At 38.1% G+C, this 26,613-nt stretch overlaps 1 protein-coding gene and 1 pseudogene across 1 annotated transcript in view; one reads left to right on the top strand and one right to left on the bottom strand.

The window, feature by feature from the left end:
* LOC118845953 overlaps positions 1 to 3,877 on the bottom strand; it is a 210,999-nt pseudogene extending 207,122 nt beyond the window's left edge.
* Positions 1 to 26,613, top strand: part of NAALADL2 (N-acetylated alpha-linked acidic dipeptidase like 2) — a 1,044,682-nt gene that overhangs the window by 250,823 nt on the left and 767,246 nt on the right. The gene's annotated exons all lie outside the window — the stretch shown is intronic.

A 26,613-nucleotide genomic window follows, 5' to 3' on the forward strand; every position in this document is an offset into this window, starting at 1 on the left:
AAAGAAATAATAATAGCTTACATTGATAAGACATTTTAAGTTTTGCACAATGATTTACATCCAGAATATAACTGGATCCTCAAAACTATCCTGGGAGATAGGTACCATTATTATTTTAACTTTACAGAAGAAGAAGGTGAGGCTTACAAGGATTAAATGACTTGCCCAGGACCCCTCAGCTAGTAAGCATCTGAGGTGGGATTTGAATTCAGGCCTTCCTGAGTACAGGTCCAACATAGTCTCTATTAAACTATATTAATGCTTCTCGGTGAATTAAGATCAAGGGACAATGTGAAAATTTGGATTTGTTCCCATTATTATTATTGCTATTTTATTTGCAAAAAATAAGATGGGCTGGAGCTGGGATGATAAAGCAGGTTGCTTCTATAATATTTTGTTAGGATTTATAATAACTACTGAGTATGCAGTATGGTTCAGTAGAAATAGGGCTGCCCTCATTGTCAAGAAGGCCTGGAAATAAAACTTGCCTTGCCATTGAAACCAGCTACCTGTCTGACTGTGGTTAGGTCTCAACCTTTCAGTGCTCCAGGTGACTTCCTAGTGTCTGAGGTTACAAGTGAATTGATGGTCTGCATCAGAAGAGGGGATTTCCATACTGAGGGTTCCTAAACAGAGATGAAACCCCCAAATCCTAGAACAAGGCTCTTCTCAAGATTAGACATCAAAAAAGGGAAAGAAATGAAATATATTTGTAGTGATGAACTGTGTAAAATGTGAAAGAAAAAAAAAGTGCTGCTCATTTTAACCTCTTGTAGAAACTGCCTAGTGGTATGAAGCCTGTGCAGCCAATGGAAGTCCTAGAGAAAGGCAAAGAATGGTAGAACAGAAGATGTGAGGAGCTGTATGAGTGTCTCATGAATAAAATAATTGTGATGGTAAGAATTAGAGAGGAGTTTTACCTTATTGCTTTTGGGGTTTGGCTAAAATATTGTAATGGCATTCTGGTAATGTAAAAAAAAATACATTTTTATTATGTAGGGCAGGAAAATACAAGCGAGCCTTTTCTCTACAGCAACAAAACTGCCAAATTCACCATTTGAGCTTACGAGTCTTCTCTTAACCAGGCATTTGGACTGGCCCATATTGGCCTCTCCATTTTGGCTAGTCTAAGAAACTTATATGATTGACCCAAAACTTTTTTTAACCTTGAAATGATGGGGGTTTTCCAAGCCTTTCTCAATGAAAACACTTTTTGCTGATCCTCTTGTTACAGTTATTTTCTTGCAAGAGAATGAGACTGGAAATACCTTATATCTTCTTTATTTGTCAAAGGAGGATTTTTTTTTACATATGATGATTTTTTTTTGGAGGCAGAGAAGGGCAATTTGGGTTAAGTGACTTACCCGAGATCACACAGCTAGTGTGTCAAGTGTCTGAAGTTGGATTTGAACTCAGGTCCTCCTGACTCTGGGGCTGGTGCCACCTAGCTGCCTCGGATTTTATTTTTTTAAAAAAGAATTTTATACCATCTTAAGAAACTTAAGAAATTATAATAACTTACATTGATAGAGCATACAATAATTATATGAAATATATGAAATATATGACATATGAAAATCAAGAAAGGCAAACACTTTTATTAAAACATTTTAAAATATGAAAAGAATAATATTAACCAAAAACTATTACTGTTAACTAATGGTTAGAGATAATGTCGTTTTTCTTAGTCATGATACTGAGGCACTTCGAATTCAAACATTCAATGTAGGTGGAGAGGACAGAGATACCTCAAATTTTTATACATCTTTAATAGTAAGATGTTTGTGATTATTATCTAAGCATTAACTTCTACTTCTACAGTTACCGCTTTTTTTTCTCCCTAACATGCCAGACAGAGTTTTAAAGTACTCAAATAATTAGGTGGTATAAATCAGTGAAATACAAGCAAATATAAAAATACACAGGACAGCAATTACTAGAAAAGAGGTTGCCAAACTTGGGCATTTTTGCTCATGTACTCATTCATCAGTATGGCAAGTCAAGATAGAAAAGCTTACAATCATATTCCATAATTGGATAATGCAGCTAAAAAAAGTCCTCACCAATCATCTATAAGTACTAAGTGGTTAAACAGTCTCAGGTATTCCTTTAGAGCTCTAAAAATTAAATGGTGCTTAGTATGTTAAAATAATCAAACTGATTAGTTTTTTTTAAAGAATAATTCTTGTACATACTCATGTGAATATAAATGCAATACAGCCTTTGTGCTGTGACTGAGTGCTGTATTTTAATGGCATTGAGTCTTATCTTTGGTCCAGTGCATTTGTAAAGGGTCAATAACTTGGCAATACAAAGAGACAGCTTAAGTGCATTTCAAAGGAGCAGCAATAAAGACTTGTATTATCAGTAACTTATGACATGTATCAGCCTTCTATTTCAAAATATCTTTACATAACTTCTAGTTGCTATGGTCATTTAATACACGTCCTTAGTAAAAAGTTACAGCAGAAAAAACAACAGCAACAACAAAAGAAGCATTGTATAATAAAAAGAGAAGAGCAAAGCCTACTTTCAAACATAATGTTTGTTTGCAGAACTGTCTTTTGGTACATAAATCTGGAACTTCTGTGTTAGATAAAGCTGGAGTTCTTATAATTTTTTTTTTTATCACCCTTGTACTAGATGCATTTAAAGGCTGGTTTTCGAGTAGCTCAGATGCAGCTTTCTTTTTTAGCAAAAGAGCGTATTTCTTTTTCCAAACACCCCTTTTCTTCAAGTTTCATTCTTTCTTCCTGTTGAAGTCTTTTAAGATGTTCCAATTTGGCTTGCGGCTCTCTCTCTCTTTCAGCTTCTTTCAAGATCCCTTCTTTCTCCTTCACTCGCTGCACAAATCCATTTCATCTCGCCTTCTTTCCTTTGACATTCACCATAAAATTCATGCCTTTTGATTTCATAGGCCTCCCGAAGTCTGGCTGGTTTGTTCTCTGGGCTTACATCTTTAAAACCTATTTCCTCCAGTTTGTATTGCCCATAAAGTTCATAATGTTGAGTATGGGTTTGTTCTTTCAGGTCTTCCATATTTGTGCAAATAAGCATTTCACAGAACTTTACAAAGTCACGGTGATTTTCATTTTCGACTTGAACAATGCCCCTTGGGTTCTGATGAGGTTTCACCATCTTATTTCTAAGTTTGACCTCTTCCACACTGTGCACAACAGCAAATGGCAAATGTACATTCATTGAGGAGTTAATATGAGAAATAGTTTCATCATCTGTTGGAAACTGGTCTATCTGGACTCCGTTACTGACCAGTTCACTCATCAGTTTAATCATAAACTTCTGTAATTCAGTTTTAGAAATTGTATCTGCTTTGGCAATCGTAGGGATGATATTTATCTTACTATGAAGGCTCTTCATGGTTAACAAATCAAGAGTCTTAAAGGAATGTCTTGTAGGTAAAATGAAGTAAAGGTGAGCATGGATGTGAGAATCATAATAGTTAGACCTTCTCATCTTCAATTCTTCTTGGAGATAGACCTCAAATTGAGCATCATAATCAACTATAGGTTGATACCTCTCTTTTGTTTATCTGGTCACTAAATCCCGTTGTGTTGACAATGGTCAGTTTCAACTGAATGCTGCTTTCTTGGAGTTCATATGTCTGTGCTTTAAGTCTTACATTTGGTTGAAAGTGTGACAAGTCAAGATCATTAAAATTTGTGTTAGACAATGTGTCAATCAGAGTTGATTTTCTAATTCCATTTTCCTCCACACAAAGAATGTTGAAGGAAAACCCTTACTGAATAGTCCTGTTGACTAACTGATCTGCTAAACTTTCAAAACCAACATGGCCAGTAGTATTTAAACAAAAAGGAGTATCATCTATTCTTCTTTGCCTGGTTGCAAGGTGGAACATGTTCTTTTAATCCCCCCAAGAGACTCATAGACCATATGCAGTGCCACATCAGTCCTGCAGCTGTCCAGGATCTGGGATCCAGTATAAGAGAAAGCTAGAGCTTCACTTTCTGTGCCCTCTAGCTTCCAAGAGTGCAGGGGAAGCCTCAGAGCAAAGAGTAAGGAAGAGGAGACGAAATGGGAAGAACTGAAGTAATCTCCCCAAAGTAATATTTTCTTTCTTTTTTTTTGAGGGGGAAATGCAGGGCAGTTGGGGTTAAGTGACTTGTCCAAGGTCACACAGCTAGTAAATGTGTCAGCTGTTTCAGGCCGGATTTGAACTCAGGTCCTCCTGACTCCAGGGCCGGTGCTCTACTCACTGTGCCATCTAGCTACCCCAAAGTGATATTTTCATTAGCATGTTCTATAGACCACCTGAGCAGAAGGAAGAAATAATAATGAAGTTCAGAAAAGAGGTTACAAGATGGTTATAAGGGCATAATGAAGTAGTTATGGAAGAGTTATATTATCCAGGCATCTGTTACCCACTCTTTGCCAAAAGCAAGGCAGGTAATCCATATTTTGGCTGATTTCATTGGCGTTTCCACACATCAAAATGTGAAGAAAGCAATGAGAAAAAAAAAACGATAGTGGTTTTGATTTGGACCAACAAGGCCCTCTACGCTATTGTACACAACATCATACTTTAACCATCTACAGAATATATATATTCCTGATTTATGACATTGTTCCTAACCACTTGCTGGGTTGCAGTATCGCTTAAAGTTGTGTTTTCTTAGGAAAAAAATGCCATTAGGTTCATCTAATTGATCAAGGGCTAACCTTCATTAAGGTTGATTCAAAAGACAAGCCAATTGGAAGATGCCGTCATTGCCAAGGTCTTCATCAAGGGCTTGAGGTGCAGATCCATGGAAACAGCTGTGGCTGAATGTAGGACCTCCTCTGGTGTAACTTACCCAATTGTGCAAAAATGAGGAGGTTGGTAGAATCTTTTAACACTTGGGGTTGAGGACCACCAGGTGTTCTTTGTGACAGGGAGCCTCTGTCCAGGTGCTGAAAGCTGCTAGTGATCATAGATTGTAAACAACCACAGCTGTGTTCAATTAAACCTCCACCTAAGCCTTTACCCTTGGCCTTTCTCTCCCTCCTCCCTCCCCCACTTCCATCTATAAAGAACCAGCAAGGGGCCCCAAACTTTTTTCCCACCCTGTTGGGCGAATTCCTTTCCCATAGTAACTTTCAGTGTTTGGTGATGGAGAGCTTTGTGGAATGGTCTAGTCCATGAAACTAAGCTCTACTGTGCTGGTATACAATCTACTTTTAGCCTCCTACTAGTGAGTGTTTTCTGTTCATTGTGGGAATTTCTGTGTGATTCCAGTGTCCTCTCCCAGTGAGTACCTGTAATTCTATGTGTCTCTATAGGAACTTTGAGGATTCTAAGATGGCCAATGGCAGCTGTAGAGAGTGTAGCTTGCCATAGGATTTTTCTGTGATTTTTTTTGTTTCTTTGCATGCTAACCCAGCACCAGGCTAATTAATGCATGAAACCCAAACCTCATAGGCTTATACTTAATTTCAAATGGAACTGCTGTTAGAATGAGAAATCCAGGGGAGAAGTAGAGCATTCCATAGGGACTTTTCCACCAAGGTATCTGTTTTCAATTTACAGTATGACGTCTGTGCTCCAATTTTCATGAAATTCCATGTTCCATTCCCTATGATGCCATGTTCTATACTTCCTGTTGCTGAGAAGCATGTACTACTAACATTTGTAACATTTCCTTTTCTTGTAAACAAGGAATGGGTAGATTTGTAAGAAACAGTTTGGGGAATGGGCTGGATATGGGGCAGGAAGAGTGGATAAGGAAGGGCAACTGAAAAATCAGTCAACTGAGAGAAAGTGGACAGAGCTGTTTATTGACATAAAATGTGCTGTACTCAAAATTGAGAAAGACTTAGGTTCTGATTCTGCTTTTGACACTTACCAGTTAAGTGACTGTGGACAAAAATCATTTAACTCCTCTTAGCCTCATTTTCCTCATCTCTAAATTGGAGATAATGACCTTGTAGTATCTAAGTCACAGATTTGAAGATTGAATGATATAATGTATGAGAATCATTTTAGAGACCTTAATAGAAAATATATGTCAGGTATTATTTAATATTATTATTATTATTATTATTGCATTATGGGTGTGATGATGATGAATTGGCTTCAGGACATGTATCAGCTCACTCTGCCAATGAGCAGGAAGCCACAGGCATTTGGAAAAAAAGAATGTGATGATTATGTGTGATGGCACATGATTGTAATCCCTGGCTGGGGGATCATTTGAGTTAGAGAGTTGTGAGCTACATTAGAACTAAAGCTGATTGGATTCACACATTAAGTCTAGCACCAAAAGCTGAAAGCTCTTAAGAGTGGTGGGGTACACAAGGTTGGGGAGGGGAAATAAAGAGGGGAAAACACCCAGCTTGGAAATAAATGTCTTAATTCCCATCCCAGGCAGTAGTGGGATTAGAATTGCAAGTGTCAGCTGTACTTCCATCCTGGGCAGGATAGGGAGATCCAGTGTCAAAAAATAATGAGCGAGGGAGAGGAGGTTGTAATGAGGAATCTAACTAGGGATGTTGACATCAAATGATAAGAACAATGCCATCTGCTCATGATTCTGGAAGAAAGCAACATAGAGACATCAGTTTCAAGGATGATGATCCTCAGTGGGATTGTGGGGAATGGGGTAGAAAATCTTTGGATGGGTGGTGCCAGGAGGAGGTAAACAGTGACTTCTATAAATGAACTTCATACTTATAATGCAGGGTCTAGATTGTTGAGTAACCTAGTTTCTATGCTTAGCTGACTGTACCTTGAGCTTGGAGTAGCATTATACCAGGATGGGATTGGGAGTGAATCACTCTAGGTACAGAATGGGGAAGGAAGGAGGTAAAAAAAAATATTGACCGAACCCTTAGTACACTGCAAAACTTGTTAGACAAAAAGCATCCACTAGGGTTACAAAGAAAGGCAAAAGCATGGGTCCTGACCTCCAGGAGCTCCCAGGCTAATAGACTAGGGATAACTTGCAATGCAACGTAGTGAATTAGGTGTCTAGGCATTGGCAATACAAAGACAAAAAAGAATTGGTCCTTGCCTTCATGGAGCTTACATTCTACTGGACGAGAATAGTAAACTTTTATTTTTTTTTCTTTTAAAACTCTTTTTGTTATGAGAGGTAAACATCTTTAAAATCCTAAATAAGGAAAGTATGCTAACTTCAGGAAGCATGGCAGGAGAGAAGCAGAAATGCTGTTTCTTTTCCATGGGAAGCTGAGTTCTGTAGGCCTCAGGCTGAACATGGTGTGGGAGACAGAATGAAATTAGAATAAGAAGCAAAGGCACATTGGAATGCAGGAGCACCCCATGCCAGTAAAGCACCTGTGATTGATGATTTGTACTCTTCTGGGCAGGCCAAGCTGCAGAACTTGTGTAAACAGGGCACAGGAATGAATCTGGAAGAAGGGAATTTGAACAGAGTTAGATTGTAATGATATAAGCAAACATTTTCTTACATGATCCAGAAGTAGAATGAAATGCCTGTTAGGCACTGGAGGTCTTTGAGTAGTCAATAAACATTTATTAAGCTCCTACTAAGTGCTATGCAGTGTGCTAAGCTCTGGAGATATATAAAAATGTAAAAAAGAGCCTTTCCTCTCAAGGCTAGTGGCTAGAAGAGCATGCTCTGGAACTTTTGCTGAGGTCCCTTCCAACCTGGAAATCCTGTGAAATCAATCCTACTATGTGCCAGGTACTATGGTACATGCTTAGAATATGAATACAAAGAATGAAATAGTCCCTACTTGTAAGAAGCTAACTTTTTTTGGCAGAGACAAATACATAAAAAATAGATAAAGCATAAATGTAGTTAAAAAGTTTAAATACATCAATGTAGTGATATACCAACTAATTTAGGAGAAAAACATTCTAGTAATTGAAGGGGTGGAGAAGGACTTCATGCAGAAGATGGTGCTTGAACCATGTCTTATATGAAAAAGGGATTCTATGAAGAGGGAATGCATTCCAGGCTACTAGACATGGAGAAAGGAGATAGGATGTTGTGAGGCACTGAGATGGATAGTCGAGTTGGATTGTAGACAGCAGAAGGAGCTGTATGGATAAGTTCAAGCTAGCTTGTGTAGGGCCTTAAAAACTAAACTTGGAAGTTTATATTTTTTTTTTATCCCAGAGGCAATGGGAAGCCATTGGAGTTGGTTGAGTAGATGAGTTACATGCTTAAGGAAAGGAAATTACCTGGTAGCACTGTGTAGAATGGGCTGAAATGGTGACAGATTTAATCCAATAAGAGCTGTTAAGAGACTGTTGTGATAATTTGGGCAAGAGGTGATAAGGACCTGAACTAAGGTGGTAGGTGTATGAGTGGAGAAAAGGGGTCAGATACGAGAGATTTTTGTAAGGGAAAGTTGCAAAAATGCATCTGATTGCTTTTTTTTTTCAGGAGTAGTAGAAGGGATAAAAGCCAACATTGGAGGTTGTAGAAAGTTATTGACAGATTCATCATGTGTAAAATACCTAATACCTTTCCTACCTACATTCAAGATGTGGTGAAGATTCAGTGAGATAAGTATGTTCAATCATTCTGAAAACTATAATAAGAAAATTAACAAGAGAATAAATACCAATAAATTTTCTAGGGGAGGGTACTAGAAATTAGGTATATCAAGAAAGTTTTCCTATAGGAAGTAGCCCTTGGGCTGTGATTTGAAGAGTTAGAGAAACTAGTTTTATCATAGTTATAAATAAGCCTAAATCCATTCTTGTTCATTGGGGATCAAACAAAATTTCCAGTTGTGGAGATTCTATTCAAAAAGTCCCAATGTCTTTAGTGGATTTTTAGTTTTTGACTGAAATTTTTTTTTAAAAAAGTATTAAACAGGGTCATAGAATTCACTCATCAAGAAATTATCCTGAACATTCATGTTGGAGAAATACATCCTTAAAGTACCATGTGAGTGATGTTTTAATCATTCGAAGGAAAGGGAAAAAAATTTCTCCCAATGTTATGTGCTTCTCATTTCCTTCTTATTCTAACCCGTAAACTGTTCAAGTGTTGTTTAAAATTAATTCATTAATTTCACACTCGGTTCTTCTCAAACATATGAATGAACTGTATAATTCTTTGAAGTCAAACATAAAATTATTGGACCATCATAGAGATGAGGTGAAACAAGAAATTTAAAACCTTTTTTCGGGTCACCTCTCCAGCATATAATGAGGCTGTCCCAGATGGCAAAGGAATCATTAAAAATCCATTTGGGAACCACTGGACCTATATCGAAAGAGCCTTGACCTGTTTTGGCTTCCTAATTCTCTCGGGTTTCTCTAGTTTACTGATGCAATGAAGCAGACAGCTTTTCCCACATACAGCCAACTCAGAATAATGAACAAACTGAGGGGTTTACATTCACATGTGGACTTTAGAACTAGCCCCTTCAAAGAAATAGGGGACTCTTCTCTGTGTTTAAGTGAGATGCTGATATGGTGTCTTGAGGAAAAGGTATTGTCAGATTGTCATAGAGGCATCTTTAAAAAAAATACGGGTTTTTAAGAAGAGTCCTACCTTTTCCAAGTGTTTAAATATTTCTGTGGTAGCTGTTGGGGGCCACTGAAATCATAGTGGCCACTGGGGTACCATTGGGTACAGGCACATTGTAAAGTGCTTGTGGCCTGAATAAGTTAATGTGCTTTCCAGAGCAGCTTACTTACTGCCACTGAATAATTTAATCTCTGAGACAGACTCATTTTACTTTCAATTATTTCATTTTTATCTCTGTCTGAGTTGAGAATGAGGCAGGATTGGGAGGTGGTTTAGTGATGTTTTTAAAATGTGTTGGTATAGGTTGCAGCTTCTCTTCCTTGCAAGGATAATATTGTTGTCATTTGCTTTTTAAGACCATTTGCCTATGAAGTCTTATGTCAGAATACATCGTTATTATTTCTGAGAGAATGATCTCCCTTTGTGTGTGTGTGTGTGTGTGTGTGTGTGTTTAACTTTGCTTTGTATGTGTTTTGCTAAATTGGCATCACTTGAAACTCTTATATCTGTTCAGTATGGAAGATAAGTAGTAGATCAGAAGTCTTCCCATTTCTTAGTATAAAAAGGGAAACTCTTGATTGGAGTGGGGCATGGATGCTGTATTCTTTTATGGGAACCATATTCTGCAGAAGACTGTGTAGGGTCGTTTAACATAGTGATATCAATTAGATAAAGGACATAAGGGGAATGGGGAATGAGTTCCCCCAGTACAAGAAGTTTAAAAGAATAAGAAGAGATTGCATCAATTGGTGTTATAACAAGTCATTATGCCAATTCTATGTAGCCATGGATATCAGACAAAATGCCTGCTGCTGTGAAGTTTGGTTGAATGTGCTCTTTGAGAATAGAGGATATGCTGGGAGCGGTCGTACACATCTGTAGTTCTTGCTACTGGGTAGGTTAAGGATGGCAGATCGCTTGAATTGGGGAAATGTGAACTGCGGTAGGGCTAAAATTGATTGGGCATCTGGCCCCAAAATGATGAGTCCCCAAGAGCAGAGGGTCACCAGGCTGCCTAAGGAAGAGCAAATAAGCCCAGACTCAAAAAATGGAGCTTCTCTGCTGATCAGTATTGGGATTGGGCCCAACTTTTCCTGACCCCATTTGGGGTTTTCTTGGCAAAGATACTGGAGTGGTTTGTCCTTTCCTTTTTCATCTCATTTTACAGATAAGGAACCTGAGGCAGACAGGGTTAAGTGACTTGCCCAGGATCACACAGCTAATAAGTGACTTAGACCAGACTTAAACTCAGGAAGAAGACTCCAGGCCTGACTTCAGGTCCAGTGCTCTATCCACTGTGCTATTTAGTTGCCTAAACATTAGAAGCATTAGAGCCAACCAGTGACTAGATTGAGACTGACTTTTATGAGGCTTCAGTCTTTCTAGTCTTTAGGTCAATGAATTTTCTCTCATATGTAGGAAAGGGAGCATTGGAATGAGATTTTGGCTATTGGTCTTGAGATAGGAAAGGCTCATAATTTCATTGCTATTCAATCAGATGAGGGGTGGGGGGAGCAATGGAAAAGTAGTTTCCATATTATTTTTTTTCTTAATCTAAATCCTGTTATTATATATAATGTTTTTCATGGGAAGGAGGAGGAATATGGTTAGGGAGGAAACCAACACAATCCCTGTGTTTGCAGGGAAAGAGGAGAAGGGGAAAAACCAGACCACCCTCCTCCTTGCCCTTAGTATTAGCCAGAAAAACTGTAACCATGTGGAAATTTGCATGTTCCCCTTGAAAGTGCCTCGTTGTTATCACTGGAAGCTCCTGTTAACTCAACATTTGTGATCATTTTATAATCTAGAGCAGTGGTTCTCAAAGTGTAGCCTGGGGATTTCTGAGATCCTTTCCAGGGACTCCATGATATCAAAATATGTTTGTAATAATACTAAGATGTTTTAATTTCTAATATAGTCAATGTTGATACAACCCACATACACAAAAGCTCTTTGGGAGGCCCTCAACAATAGAATAGGGCCATGAGACCAAAAAGTTTGAAAATCTTTAATCTAGACAATATGTATTTTATATAGCTATTTTTCCCCAAAGTGGATGGGTAGATTAATTTTGAGTTACTATTGATCTCTTTGAAGAGTGGGAAGAATTTCTGTTCATTTTGGGGTATCAAAAAGGAACAAAGTCAATATCTTTGAAAATTCAGCTGTACTAAAAGAAAAGTCATTGAAAGCCAATACATTAAACAAATGTAGTTTGAAATCAACAAAATGATTAATCGTGACAACTTGTGTATACACGTGTACAAATTCTCTAGGATAGCACACAAATATAGGTATATAATACCAGGGATGTATATGTACAGATGTGTCCTTTTCCAGTATCTATTAAAGTCCCATGATAATTGGCATATGGTGTTGTATAACAGTACATAATAACATATGATGATTGTAATTAAGTGCATTGACTTAAGACTTTGTCTTTTAATAACTCTCGATGGAGACTGAATGAAAGATAAATTAAAGGTTCATTAAGCTGTGTTCAGGGGGAAAAAGCATTTTCAAATGGCAGATGTACAATAGCATTAAATGGAATTTATTAAGATCTGACTTGTTGGATAAGTTTGGTGCAAATCATGTGAAGTGTTTTAAATTTCTCCTTTAAAAAAATACAAAGAACTTTCTCTGTCATAGTGTATTAACATTGCAGGCAACAAATGTGTAAACCAGTTTGGGAAAGCTTTGGGAATATTGATGTTTCCAGATCAAAGTGACCTTTCTTGATGGTTCTTTTTGATGCTCTGTTGTCTGAAAAGAAAAACAAAGTTAAGCAGGAAACTGACAGCAGGTCATTGTCAAGGATGGAATACAGCAAAACATCCCTAGCTGCCCGATATCCATTTCTCTTCATTTTTATGCTTCTGTAACCATTAGAAAACCTAATTCTACCTTATTCTAACAGATTGTGGGAGTCAAAGAGAACATTCTAAAGATGTGCTGCTAACATGAGAAGCAGAATAATGCTGGAGATAGAACTACATTTGCTTATAATGTTTCCTCCAGTTCTTGAACATTCTGGGCATTTCTTGAGAGTTTCATAAGAAGCTGGTGAAGGTCAGTGTGTCTGTTTTGGAAGGGAGTGTGCAACATCACCTTTACCACAGAGTCTGGGGGCACGTTGTCTGGTATGCTACAGGGGAAATTCATGGTTGTATACAGGTTGGACCAGGTGGTTTCTAAACCTCCTTGCAACTATGTTTTCTCTGTGAATTCAGGCAATGCCCTTGGCATGGTAAGCATATCCTAACATAAATAACCTTTAATCACATGAACCTTGACATTCAGTGATTTTTTTCCCAAGCAATAAGTTTTAAGACAAACATAAACATCCATCTTGTTCTAATCTCGTAGACGTGACCAGGATTTCACAGGATAGTAATAATAGTGACAACCTCAATAATAATAGCAACAGTAAAAGTAACAATTATTTTTATTATTTCATTAACATTTATATAGGGCAGCTAGATGGTGCAGTGGATAGAGTGCCAGGACTGGAGTCAGGAGGACCTGAGTTCAGATTTTCTCTCAGGCACTTATTAGCTGGGTGACCCTGGGTAAGACACTTAATCTTGTTTGCCTCAGTTTCCTCATCTGTAAAATGAGCTGGAGAAGGAAATGGCAGTATCTTTGGCAAGAAAACCACAAATGGGGTCATAGTCAGAACTGAAATGACTGAGCAGCAGCAACAAAAAATGTATATTGCACTTATGTTCCAAACACTGTGCTAAGTACTTTATAATTATGATCTCATTTGATCCTCATGAAAACCCTGAGAGGTAGGTGTGATTATTTATTCCCATTTTGCAGATGAGAAAACTGAGTCAAAGAGGTTAAGTGACCTGCCCAAGGTCACAAAGTTAAGTATCTGGAGCTGGATTTGAATTCAAACTTTCTGACTCCAGGCCTGACACACAGTCTCTTCAGTCACCAGCTTAAGCCCACATTCAGTTGTGTGTCCTTGATTTATTTTTTAATGGCCCAGTCATTAGCACTGCAGTTTGATTTAACCATTTAATATCAGATTACTTTTTGCAAAGGTCTATTTACCTCAAAGCTACATCAGGAGCAGTTGTACAAAAGTTATCCCCGATACCTTGGAGGCATAATCCCTCCTACAGCACCTATTTCTTGGAGATTGGGGGGCAGAGATGGATTAGGCTGACTGTTCTGCCCACCTCCTACAACTCTGGTCCCACCAAGATGAAGTCCGAAATCCAGCACCACTAGCTTCTGCTTCACAGAAATCCAGCTACTCTTTGCCTTGAGGGTGCTGCTTCTAAGTCAGCTTCAACATCCCTCCTGGATTCTTGGATTTCCATGGCTCCTCCTTCCATCCCTGGGATCAAGTACTCCATCCCTATATTTAGAATTGGAGGAATAAAAGAAAACCATCACCACCATCAAAAACGCTCAACATCCAGATCTCTCATTTTTTTTTCTTTTGTGAAGGGTGGGAGGTACCTCAGATATTATTAGTGTGGTAGTAATGGCCTATGGCCTTGAGGGAAAAGTAGGAGGTCCTAAGGCCCTCTCCACTTACTTCTTGTTTGAGTAAATAAGTCAGGACAATTCTAGCCATATGGCCAATGCAAGGAAAAAAAAAAGCCTTTCCTCAACCACACGTTAAGTCAGCCTTGAATGTCCACTCATATTCCAATCCTCTGGACTTCCAAAAGCAATTTCTTAGAGTCTTCAACATGGAGGATGCCATCTTAGGTTGTGCAGGCATGTGTGGGCATGTACCAAACCCTTATTTACAGGACAATATTATCCTGAATGAAGGGGCTGCTTTTAGTGTTGGGTTTGTATTCCCAGTCTAGCACAATGAAGCTAGATGAGGTCGTGGAGAGATCATTGAACTTGGCATTGCTAAGTGAATCCTTCCTCAGACACTTTTTTGTGGTGTGACTCTGGCATTTACTTAAACCTCTCTTGGCCTCAGTTCCCTCACCTGTAAAGTGTGGATGATAACATTTACCTCATAGAGTTGTTATAAATGTCGAATGAGATTATATTTGTGAGGATTTGTATATGTGCATATATATACCATATAAAATATGCATACATATATTCATTTCACTGTCAAAACTTCCTATATATTATTCTCTTTTTCATATCCTTACTATTAATACTTCACTGGAAAGACTACAGAAGACCTAAATTTATGTCACAATTCTGACACCTAGCAGATGGGTGACAGTGAAGAAGTCCTTTAAATTTTTCTTCACTGCAATTTCCTAATCTATATAATGGGGATAAAAATGTATCCTCCACCTGAAGTGACAAGAATTTATTGACAACATAGTATGTCCTCAATACCAAGTTTTTGAAAAGAGACAAAACATAGTATGAGAAACTTTGCTATAATCAAGTATCTCCCAGCTTAGTGGGGGAGAAGAAAATGAATACACAAGGAAAGAAATGTCAAACCATGTGTGTGGTACAGAATAAGACAAGAGAGTTGTTGTGAAGAAAGAACATTGTAAAGCATAAAGGACTGTATAGATGTGAGTTGTTAAGAGATACTTTTGATGAATAAGTGCAAGACTTTATTTCCTTCTCTGAATAATCTCTTCCCTTGGGGAATATTGGTTGCTAACAACGGGGTCCTGAACCTCTGGGGTATTGCATTAAAGAACAACTTTAAGAGGCATGAACTCTATGTAATTAAATTGTGTTTCCTGAAAGTAAATAGATCTCCCTTTAATCACTGCTCACTTCTCTTTTCAGTATTTTCCAAAGAATGTTGTGGATAGTTAGGGGACATAGAAGGCTATCTGACCAGCTTCACAACCTTCAGAGAAGGGTGATCACATTTATCTTTCTCTTCCCATCACTGTAGTTACAACAAAAGGGGGGATAAAATTAAGAGAGTAAATGTAACTGTTGTTGCCATCACTGTCTTTAAATCAAACCAAGTTAAAGGCACATGTGATATATTCAAGTCTTCATTGAACAGAGATTTCATCCCAACACTTTTAAAGACTTATGTGAAGAGATTATGGTGTTGGAAAAGGAAAAAAAAGCATCCTTTGGTCAATTTAGTGATGAACACCTCTCACCTGGGCTGGTCCTTGGTCAATAGGTATGCATACCATCATAAGACTCACACTCAAAGCTTTTTATTGCTTAGTGGGAATGACCAGGGCCTGGGTACAGCCCTTGAGAGCCCAAGGTTATCCACTCACAATGTCAATAAAATAGAATAAGATGTGAGAATGGGTTTGTGTTAATTTGGACCTGTGATCTCATTGACTTGTATAGTCCCACCAGTAATACAAATCACAACCCAGTTGTGCCTGTGCATACTGTATGATCTTTGATTGTGTCCTCCCCTTTTGCCATCTAGTTAACAGGCTAAAGCACATTACGAATGAAAGATTATATAAGAGAAGTACCATAAAGAATATTATCACAAAATGCATGACTGCTGGGGGGAAGGAAAAGGAACTGGGCCAGTTATAAGTCAAGAGTAAAAAATATATTACAGATGGCTTATGTGCACCTTTGATATCCACATAAGGTGAAGAAAGCCCCCCAGGATGTTGAGTAGACCTCCTATGAAGGATTCACATAGGACATGTTAAAAATACAAAGTAATTAACCGTGATAAAACTCAAAAGAATGTTCTTCTTTAAAGGTTTTGTTGTTTGATAGAAAAATGATCAACATTCATGGGTGTCTGTGTGTAGGTTATTTAAGGTTGATCCTTATTACCATATTTGGCTCTTACATGGCTTTCTATTTCTCATCTCTCCCATTCCCAATAAATCCTATTTTCTGCTGTTATATTAATTTTCCTAAAGTCTTGTACTTATCATGACATTCCCTATTCAGAAACCTACTGTTGCCTATTCCTCAAATCCAACCTCCTTCTTCCTGGATTTCAAGGCCCTTGACAATATGGCCTAGGAAGTTGCCCCGACTTTCTATCTTCCACTCCCACCTACCAATACATACACACATAGTTTTACTTCCAGGCCTTGTCTCATGCTGTTATCTCCCTTTTCTATATTACCATCCCTCATACCACTAAATCTCCCATCCTAGGTCCTTAAGGCCTTACTGTATACTCCAGCTGTTGGTGATTCCTCCCTTTCCCTAAGGCCTCTTGTCTTATTCTGTACCACACACATGGTTTGACATTTCTTTCTTTGTGTATTCATTTTCTTCTCCCCCACTAAACTGGGAGATAACTTGATTATAGCAAAGTTTCTTATGCTATGTTTTGTCTCTTTTCAAAAACTTGGTATTGAGGACATACTATGTTGTCAATAAATTCTTGTCCCTTCATAAGTAGTGACCTCTACCTCACCAGATATCTTCAAGCAAAGGCTGAGTGATCGCTAGTCAGGTGTGTTGTGGACAATCTCAGGTTTGACAAGATGTCTAATTTTCTGATTTTTTTCCTAAGTATGATAGCGTTATCATTAGATCAGAGATAGGTATGTACCACAGGGAGGCAGGATCAGGAAGGATATGGAGCAAGACAGTTAGAGTAAGAAGATCTGAGGTTTATACACCCGTTCTGCTACTTACCAGAGAGATCCAAGGCAACGGCCCATCTCCGGGCCTTGGTTTCCTGATGTATAAACTGAGCTGTTAACAGTAGATGCTTTTCTCCTAAGTCTGAATTCTATCAATAGCTTAAATAATGATAGTAGCAGTAATTAAAAGCAATAGGTCATATTTACATGCCTATTTAACATACACAAGCCGCTTGACATACAATATACTAAAGACTCCCTGGCAATGAGTGCGCAAATGCATCTGCGAATGAGACAGAAGATCATTTTTTTTTTGGTGTGTATTTTTCTGATTTTTAGCACAGACCAAAACCTTGCTTTCAACCAATTCAATTCCATAAACATTAATTAAGAAATAAAACAAAACAATAACAACCACAGAAACCTGCTATGTACAAGGTTTGGGACTGGGTGCTCAGGATACAAAGGGAATTCGCTTGCATTCCACAATCATCGACCATGGATGTACTTCACTGGGAAAAATGTAGACATTTGGAATACGAAAACCACAGTGAAGCAGTCCTTTGCTTACCTACTTCTCTTGCTATGAAATATGTTGTTAGTCCAGAGCGAAATGAGCAGAACCTAGAGAATGCTTTATACAGTAATGGCAATATTGTTTTAAGGACAACTTTGAATGACTATTTGTAAATATGCAAATTAACTATAAAGGATGCATGAAGGAACATACTATTTGTATCCAGAGAAAAAACTGATAAATAGAAGTATGTACAGAATGATTTTGTGCGTGTGTGTGTGTGTGTGTATTTGTGTCTGGCAGCCATCTTTGGGGTAGGGAGAAGGAAGAAAAAAAGGAAATTTATGTGATAACTTTATTATATATTTAAGAGGAATAGCAAGTTGTAGATAATAGATATGCAGTTTTATGTTGTCATCTTATTTATTATTTTATCTTATGGAAATGCCTGTTTGATTTCATTAAGAATAAAATAAAAAAAGAAAAGCAATGTAAGCTCCTTGAGGACAGATACTGTTTTCTTTTTTGTTTGTATTCTCAGCATTTAGCATTGTAACTGGAACACAGGAAGTACTTAATAAATATTTTCAAGATTAAATGAATCAAATATAAAAAAAAATGGAATCTTAACTGAATCATATTTGAATATCATCACAGCCCATGTGTTCTTTCACTAAAGGCATTACCATTCAATTTTGCCAATTTTTTTTCTTTTCATTTCTTTCTTGGTGTTGATTTTTTTTTAAGTAGCAAAAATAAAATATCAAAACTAACAAGTCAATTCACCTTCACTCTGTGATGGAGTTGGATGGTAAGAGGAAAAACGATCTTTGAACATGTGCGTCAGATATCATTAGGTACTGAGAACACAGACAAAATAAGAGTTCCCACCTCAAGGAGTTTACATTCTAATGGATGAGACAACATTTATGCCTTAAAATATATACGGAATAGATTCCAAGTATCTGGCACATAGTAGGTGCTTGATAAATGTTAGTTGACTGACTAACAAGGGAGTTTAGAACATGAGGACCCAAGCAACTGGGAAGATCAGAACAGGTTTTGTGTAGAAGATTGTCTTTGAGCTGAGTCTTGAGGGGAAAGAGAAAAAAAGCTTTCACAGAAAGCAGAGAACTTGGAATCCCCAGTGTCCTTACAAGAAAGAAATCAAAATTGATGATATTTCTCCCCCCTTCCTTTTTTTGAAAGCATAAGTAATAGGCTTTTCTTTTCTTTGGAACAATTTGTTCAGGCTTTAGGAGCTATTTAATTAAATCATTACCTGCTGCACAGCCATCTGTTTTTGTCTTGGGAATAGGATACATAGAGTTCTCCTATATAAGTTTGGTAAAAAGATAGAAGATGCCAAAAAAAAGCAATACATAGAGTCAGCAGAGAGACCAAGGCATGTCAATCTGTAAACAGCCAGTTTTGGAGCCTAGCTAAATGGATTTACCTGGAACTGCTCTTCTCAAACACACACACACACACACACACACACATTAAGAAAAACAAATGATTAATTATATATATTATTTGATAGCGGGGAGGCATATGTTCTCACCCTATTCTCTTCACTTTTCCTTTAAAAATAAAAGATTTTTAAAAAAAATCCTGTAATTTCAGAATTGCCAGGAGTCTCAGTGGACATCTAGTCCTACTCATGCAGTCTTCATGACATAGTGGAAAAGATAGTAGATTTTGAGTTACAGGCCTTTGGTTGAAATCCCAGCCCTGCTTCTTATGTGTTCAGTTGGTTTTCAGTTGTGTCTGACTCTTCATGACCCTATTTGGGGTTTTCTTGGCAAAGATACTAGAGTGGTTTGCTATTTCCTTCTCCAGCTCATTTGACAGATGAGGAAACTGAGGCAAACAGGTTTAAATGATATGTCCAGTGTTACACTGCTAGTGAGTATCTAAGGCCAGATTTTAACTTAGGTCCTCCTGATTCCAGTCTTGGCAGTCTATCCACTGAGCAATCTAGCTGCCTGTTCCCTGTGTGACTATGATCAAGTCATTTAACTGTCCTAGGCTTCACTTTCCTTATCTATAAAATGAGGGGGTTGCCTTAATTAGCCTTAAAAGTTTCTTCCTACTTTAAATCTGTGATCCTAAAAGAATCCTCTGGGTCCCAACCCATTGCTTAGGAAGTGCTGAAGGCATCCAGAGAAAGAACTGATGCATAGAAGGATGTACAGAATGATTTTGTGTGTGTGTGTGTGTGTGTGTGTGTGGGTGTGTGTGTATTTGTGTCTGGCAGCCATCTTTAGGGTAGGGAGGAATAGCAAGTTGTAGCTAATAGATCTGCAGTTTTATGTGCTCTACACAACATACCCAAGTAGTCCTTTTCCAGTCTCCATATTTGCCCATATGTTTAGGAAGAACTCATAATATTTTTGTCTCTTGTGGCTTGGAGTCAGTACCTGGTGAGGATCTGGGCCAGTTCTTGGTCTTCAATGCAGTCTCTTTCTCAAGGTCATAGTCTTGACTCCAGTGGGAAAGATCTGCTGGAGCTTGAGTGTGCTACACTCCAGAGCCCAAGCTCACCTCCACCTGTATGGAGAAAAAGCCCATTTACATTGAGATTTAGGGTTTACGGTGCCTTCCTCAAACAAAAAGAAACCTGGGTGTTAGGTAGGAGGGTGATATTGGAACCCTCATGCTGAAGGGATACATGCCTTTAGGCCGCCATGTTAGTAGACACTTTTACACCTTGACCAGGGAAGCAGGTTTCTGTCTCTAGTTGTCTTCTCAACCCCCATCTCGGGCCTATTTTCTCTTCATGGGGCTTTTCACACACTGTGGTGCAGAGGGCCAGACTCCCCACCCTTTCCCGTGGGGAGTGGTACTGATCTTGCCTTTCTGTGTCTGAGGATTTCGTTGTTGGCAACCTTAGCCTCCAACCAGGGAAATGAAACCAGCAACAGACGTCAGCTTAGCAGCCTTCCTTGTTATTTCTCTTCTGATTTTTCTTCCTTCCATCCAGGCTTTATCTTATACAAGGATCAAAGGTGTAATTCAGTGGAAGGACAACTAATAGTAATAATAACTACCATTTATATAACTCTTTAAGATTCCCCAGTGTTTTATAAATATTTTCTCACTTTATCCTCGTAACATTCCTGTGAATTAGGTGGTATTTTTCCTATTTTACAGATGAGAAAAATGAAGTTGAGAAGAGTTGTGACTTGTCCAGGGGTCACCCAGCTAGTACATAGCTGAGGCAGGATTCAAATCTGGGGTCTTCATGGCCCCCAGGCCGACACCCTCTCCAGTATGCCAAATAGCCATCTTAGCGGTGTCCTCACTTGAGACTCTTAATTAGGAATTGGGGATGGAGGGAGGATAAGGACCAGAGGATGTAGGGAAGGGAACCCTACTTGAATGAGGTCACTTAGGGAAGGAAATATTATCTGGGACACTATTAGCTTTCTGTGCTGCCAAGGGATAAGCTGTTGTTGGGGAGAGGGTGATAGAAAGGACTAGGGGGGCCTAGGGTATGGTCACAGGGGAAGGAAGCATACCTGGAAATAACCCTGATGGAATCTCTTCAATATTTGTGCCCTTGGCCAAAATACCAATTTCTCTGTCCTGGTTGCCCCCTCAGACTCCCTGCTCACTTCACCCTATCCCTGCTCCCAGAAACCCTTGAGGTTTGTTATATCTTCATATTCGGCCTTATGTCCCGGTTCCTTAAGACAGCAATTTCCCCAAGGGTTGCATCATTTAAAAGCTAGTGGACAGACTATTTAAACTGTTACTGTTGAATGGGCCCCACTGCTTTTCATTAATATTCAAAGCAGAGAATGGTTGGAATGAGGATTTTCAGCATTTATTAAATCCCTCTGTTTGTAGGAATCTATTAAAAATATGTGAAAATCAAACATTTTAGATAATAGCCCCATTCAATCCCACATGTTTGGCTGAATTGGTATTTAATGATATGCATTTGGGAAGGTAAGGACTGAAAATACATGCAGCCTATCTCACAAATACGGAGCCGCTGCTTAATGAGTTCCCCCCAACTCCATAGATATCACTGGTTGACCTTAGTCCTCTGTTTAATTCCTTGGCCTGTCAATTTTTAGGAGCACAGAAAGAGCTCAGATGATAAATGCTGGGTTTTTTCCATTCCATTTTTATTAAGCCATAGAATCACCTGGCACATACTGGTTGTAAAGGTCACCCTTTGTGGAATTTTAGTTTTGCGTGTTATACAAGTAGGCTGACTAAGCTAGACTTTTGTTCCAAAGACTTTCTGTCTCTGCTGCATTGCTGGTGTAAGGTAATGGGTACACGCGCATGCTCAAATGGGAATTGTCCAGAATGGACTCAGTTTTGGAAAGGTTTAAAATGTCATTTTAGAAGTGATATAATCATAGCCCTTGTCCAATAAGTCTAAATTGTCTTCCTAATTGGGGGGGGGGGGTAGAATGCATTGGGTAACACTGAAGCTGGCAGAAACTGGTTTCTAATCCTTTTGCCCTTAGTAGCTGCAATCAGTGTCTCCTGTCCAACCTGTTTGTCTTTGTCTAGAATGTCCCCTGTTGGAGAAGGCACATGACTTCTTGCATCTCTTTCTTAGACTCTATGGGTTCATTCTAGGCTTATCTCATATACCTCTTCCTTTAGGAGCTTTTCCTTGTTGTCCTCTCCTTCCTCAAATCATCACATACATGTGTATTTATTTGTCAGTCATTCGTGTTTGCTGAGTAGAATGTAAACTCCTTGAAGGCAGGAATGTTTTTTTTGGTGGCTCTAAGTGCCTTGTATGCAGTAGATACTTAATAAATGTTCTTTTTTTGGTGCCAACTTGGCTATCACTTTTATGATCTCAACTTTTTTTCATCTATACAATGAGACAGATCAAGCTGGATGTTTTCTCGACTCTCTTCCAGCTCTAATATTCTTTGAATCTATGGGTAGTCATTATTTATTTAATTTTTATGATTTCTTTAATAACAAGAAAGATATTACTTCATGATTCAACATATTTCATTCAACTTCTTCTGTAAAAAAATAAGATTTTTAAATTAAATTTTATTATTGACAATTTTTTCCTTCTTGCCTCCTACTTTCCATTCAAAACCAAAATCCTTGTAAGAAATATACATAGACAAACAAAGCATATTTTCCCATTGGTCGTAGATGTGTTTCTCATTTTTCACATTGAGGCTTATCAGGAGGAAGGGCAGCATTCTTCGTTACTGGCCCTCTAGAACCGCCAATGCTCATTATGTTGACCAGAGTTCTAAGGTCTTTCAAAGTTGTTCTAGCTGTTGTTTTCCTTCTAGATCACTGTGCTATGGTATAAATTGTTTATATAGTTGACTTGATTTTCTAAAATTTTCTTTTTCTCCCTGAGATTCAAGAATTGATCATAGAGTCATAGAATATGTCAAAAGTGATCCTGGTAGCCATCTAATCCAACTTACACCCTAAAAACTATCTCATCTAAAATATACCCAACAGGTCATATTTAATCTGATTGAAGCTTGATTTATTCTTTTTTTAATAGCTTATTCTTTCTGCTAGCATTTAGTGTTTTGCGTTATTATAATTGTAGCTGGTACCATTTACAAATACCTATTGGTCCAGTGCTAATTTGTAACTCCATATTTCTACCCGCATTTTTGTTTTTTGTTGATAAGAATATTTTTAAAATTATTTTTTCAATTCTCTTTTAATGTAATCAATGTATTTTTTCTGACTCTATGGCCTTGAGAAAGTCACCCAATCTTGCTGAACATCAGTTTCCATTTCTGTAAAATGAGGTAGTTGGGTGTCAAGAGTCTTAGATCAAAATGCTGAGATCATGTGTCCCTATCTTTTAAATTATGCAATAGATGGTTTTGGTAATGAATTTTTTAAAGCATCTAAGAGGAATCATGGATTTTATAGTAAAAGCGGTAGTTTTATAAAGAATTTCAGGGGTGAGTGAGGAGAAGAGGTAAGGATCAGAAAAGTGAGGACAAATAGCCAGGTTATTAATTCTTAAGTGGGATCAAGACCCTCTCTTTAGGCCATGGTGGAGAAAGCGTGAGGCTTCTGAGTTCTGCTAATCATAGAAAGCAACATTAAGGGAGAAAGACAAAAAGAGAATTGACTTTGCTGATTCAGGAACTGAAGGATGTGTTACTGAAAAGGCTTATTTGGCACAGAACCATAAGTAGGAATTGCCATGACCAGGGCAAGTCACAAACCACACCTGTGACAAGTAGCATGAAATATATCTATAATTGGGGAAAGGGACAGGATAGGTGAGAGCAGGGAGACCCTGAGACAAAGACTTGTTGGAGAGGTTACTGTGGAGGAGGAGAGGGTAGGGTGGAATAGGGAAAGAGACCACTTAATCCCCACATCTGATAAATTCCCAATGAATAACTAATGATTTTTGCTAATTGCTAACTTGTGTTACAAATTAACCAGGGTAGTTCAGTTTTTGCCTGTGACCTCTAAATTCAGAAACCATAGGCAAAGCCCTGGTTCACCCACCCTGGTTACTGCTCTCCTTTTGAGTGTGATCATCAGCCAACCAATCAGATCCTTGCTTGTAGCCAAATGAATAGTCTGGTGTTTCAATGGAACTGGGATCTCATGTAAGTGGGTGTTAATTCCCTCCAGTGATGTAATATTGTAAAGCATATATGCTTAGCCTATAAGATCACTATCCATGTCTTCCACATGTACAAATCCCCCATAAGAGTTCCAACCATCACACTAGGGGCCTACTTTGAATTCTCTTGACACTGTATAGATACCAAAGAAGCACCCAAACTTTCCCGTTTATTTCATGCAGCCTGTGAAACAGTGTGATAATACTAGTCTGCTAATGTCTGTCGGAAGATGAGCGTGGCCCTTTTATGGGTTATTCTTCTCCTCCTGATCTCTGAAATAAGGATGAGGAAAGGAAATGAAAACACAGAAGAAACAGGGAAGGGACACTGAAGGACAAAAATAACATGAAACAGTAAAATAATAATAATCATAAAATGATTGGGGAAAGAAAGGGAAAAGAAACAATTAGCCTCAGTCGTTCACTCCTCCAGATCTTATCTCCTCTAACTATAATATCTAGCATATTTATAGCACTTTAAGGTTTGCCAAGTTCTTTACGTATATTTTCTCATTTGATCTTAAAAAGAACCTTGGAAGGTAAATGCTACTATTATTATTAATTATTATCATTTTTCCATTTTATAGATGAAGGCAGCTAGATGTTGCAATGGATAGAGCACCAGGCCTGAAGTCAGACTAGTTCAGATCTGGCCTCAGACACTTGAATCTGGGCAAATCACTTAACCCTGTTTGCCTCAGTTTCCTCATCTGTAAAATGATCTGGAGAAGTAAATGGCAAATCACTCCAGTATCTTTGTTAAGAAAACACCACATCGGGTCACGAAGAGTCAGTTATGATTGAAATGACTGAACAATAACAATAGATGAGGAAACTGAGACAAACAGGGTTAAGTGACTTATCTAGTCACCCAGCTAGTAATTGTTTGATACTTCTCCACATTGCATTCATACCAAAGTCTCCCTGCCTTCACATGTAATTCTCTAACCTCTTTACCACCTCTCTACCAAGAGAAGGTGAGGCTACATGATCTCAAAGTCCTTTCAATAGCTCTGACCTTCCCTCTGACTATGAGAATCCCTTTTGGGAAGCTGATATTATTTGACCTTTAAAAATGGAAAGATCACAGAATCTAATTCAATAGGCTCAGTGAGGTTAACTAACTTGCCTATTATCACAAAGGTAGTAAAGTTTAGACAAATTCAGTAATCTTTTATCCATCAATCAACATTTATTAAGCACCTACTATGTGCCTGGCACTGTGCTAAGTGCTAATTTGGCATGAGTTATTATAATAAAGCGTCCTTCAATTATGTCCATTATATAAAAGTTCTGCAAAATGTTTTTGGCTTTATGGCTTCATGAATATTGCATTCCCATGCCGTTTGCCTGACATTTAATTTCATATCCGCATTACTTTTATGTGCCATTGGAGATCTTTCATTTTTAATAATATTCCTATTCATAAATAAAATATAAATGATATAAGTAGTACCCAACATAGTTCTTGGTAGATTCTCCAGTTGTTTTAATGTACCTCAAGACTATAAATATATGGGCTTTAAAATATTCAGTAACAGAAAAATTACCCTTTAAATGCCAAAGTGTTATTGATACAGATGGTGTAGATGTTTCATTATTTTTTCATCATGTTTCCTCCCCTTACCATAAACATATTAATTGAGTTTTCAATTTGCTTTTAAATGGTGTGCCTGGTAGATGTTAGAAACATCATACGTCCCCCAAGTATACAGTACAGAATTGCTATCTTTCATAGGGTTGTTCTTAAATGTTTGGTTTTTAAACAGGTTTTGCAGAATTCGGACAAAGTCATAAAATTCCACATAAATCATCTTCTCATTACATTGTTGAAGTGACCCTAGGCTCTTGAAAGCCACATTAGAAAGAAGAAGTTATAGCAGCTTCTGCTCTCTCATATCCAGGCCTGGCAACGTACCACATGGCTGGCATTCCAAGAGCCGGACTGTATTTAAAATCCCAGATCACCCCCATGCCAAGCTATGCACCAAAGGAAGACTCTGGATTGTGCTCACATTTATTATGAAGGCCTTAATTAAATTTGTGTTGTTTTCTGTGTGTTGCTAAAATCAATTTTCAACTCTGATCTATGATCTGATATGTACCTGTGTAAGAATCCCCTCTTTTACATCCCCAACTAGGTGTCATCGATGCTTAAGGATAACTCCTGGCAGTCTCCTTCTCTGTCTTAAACTTGTCATGGACAATATGGCCAAGACATACCCCTGAGTGACTTGCCTGCTAATGCTAGGCATCACTGTTTTATTATGCTGCTTACTACCCTCACTAGTGACCAGCCTAAGCAGGCTTTTTAACTATTACTATTATTATAATATAATCCTTGTTTACCTGGGTTATAATCTTCAACTATGTAGCGTGTAAGAATTGTATTTGTATATCTAGCACAGTGCCTGACACATGCTAAATGCTTAATCAATGCTTGTTGGTTAGTATGCATTCATTTCCCTAGCCCCCTTTAGAGCAGGG

This window comes from Trichosurus vulpecula, chromosome 4 (assembly GCF_011100635.1).
Source record: "Trichosurus vulpecula isolate mTriVul1 chromosome 4, mTriVul1.pri, whole genome shotgun sequence".
NCBI classification, from domain to species: domain Eukaryota; kingdom Metazoa; phylum Chordata; class Mammalia; order Diprotodontia; family Phalangeridae; genus Trichosurus; species Trichosurus vulpecula.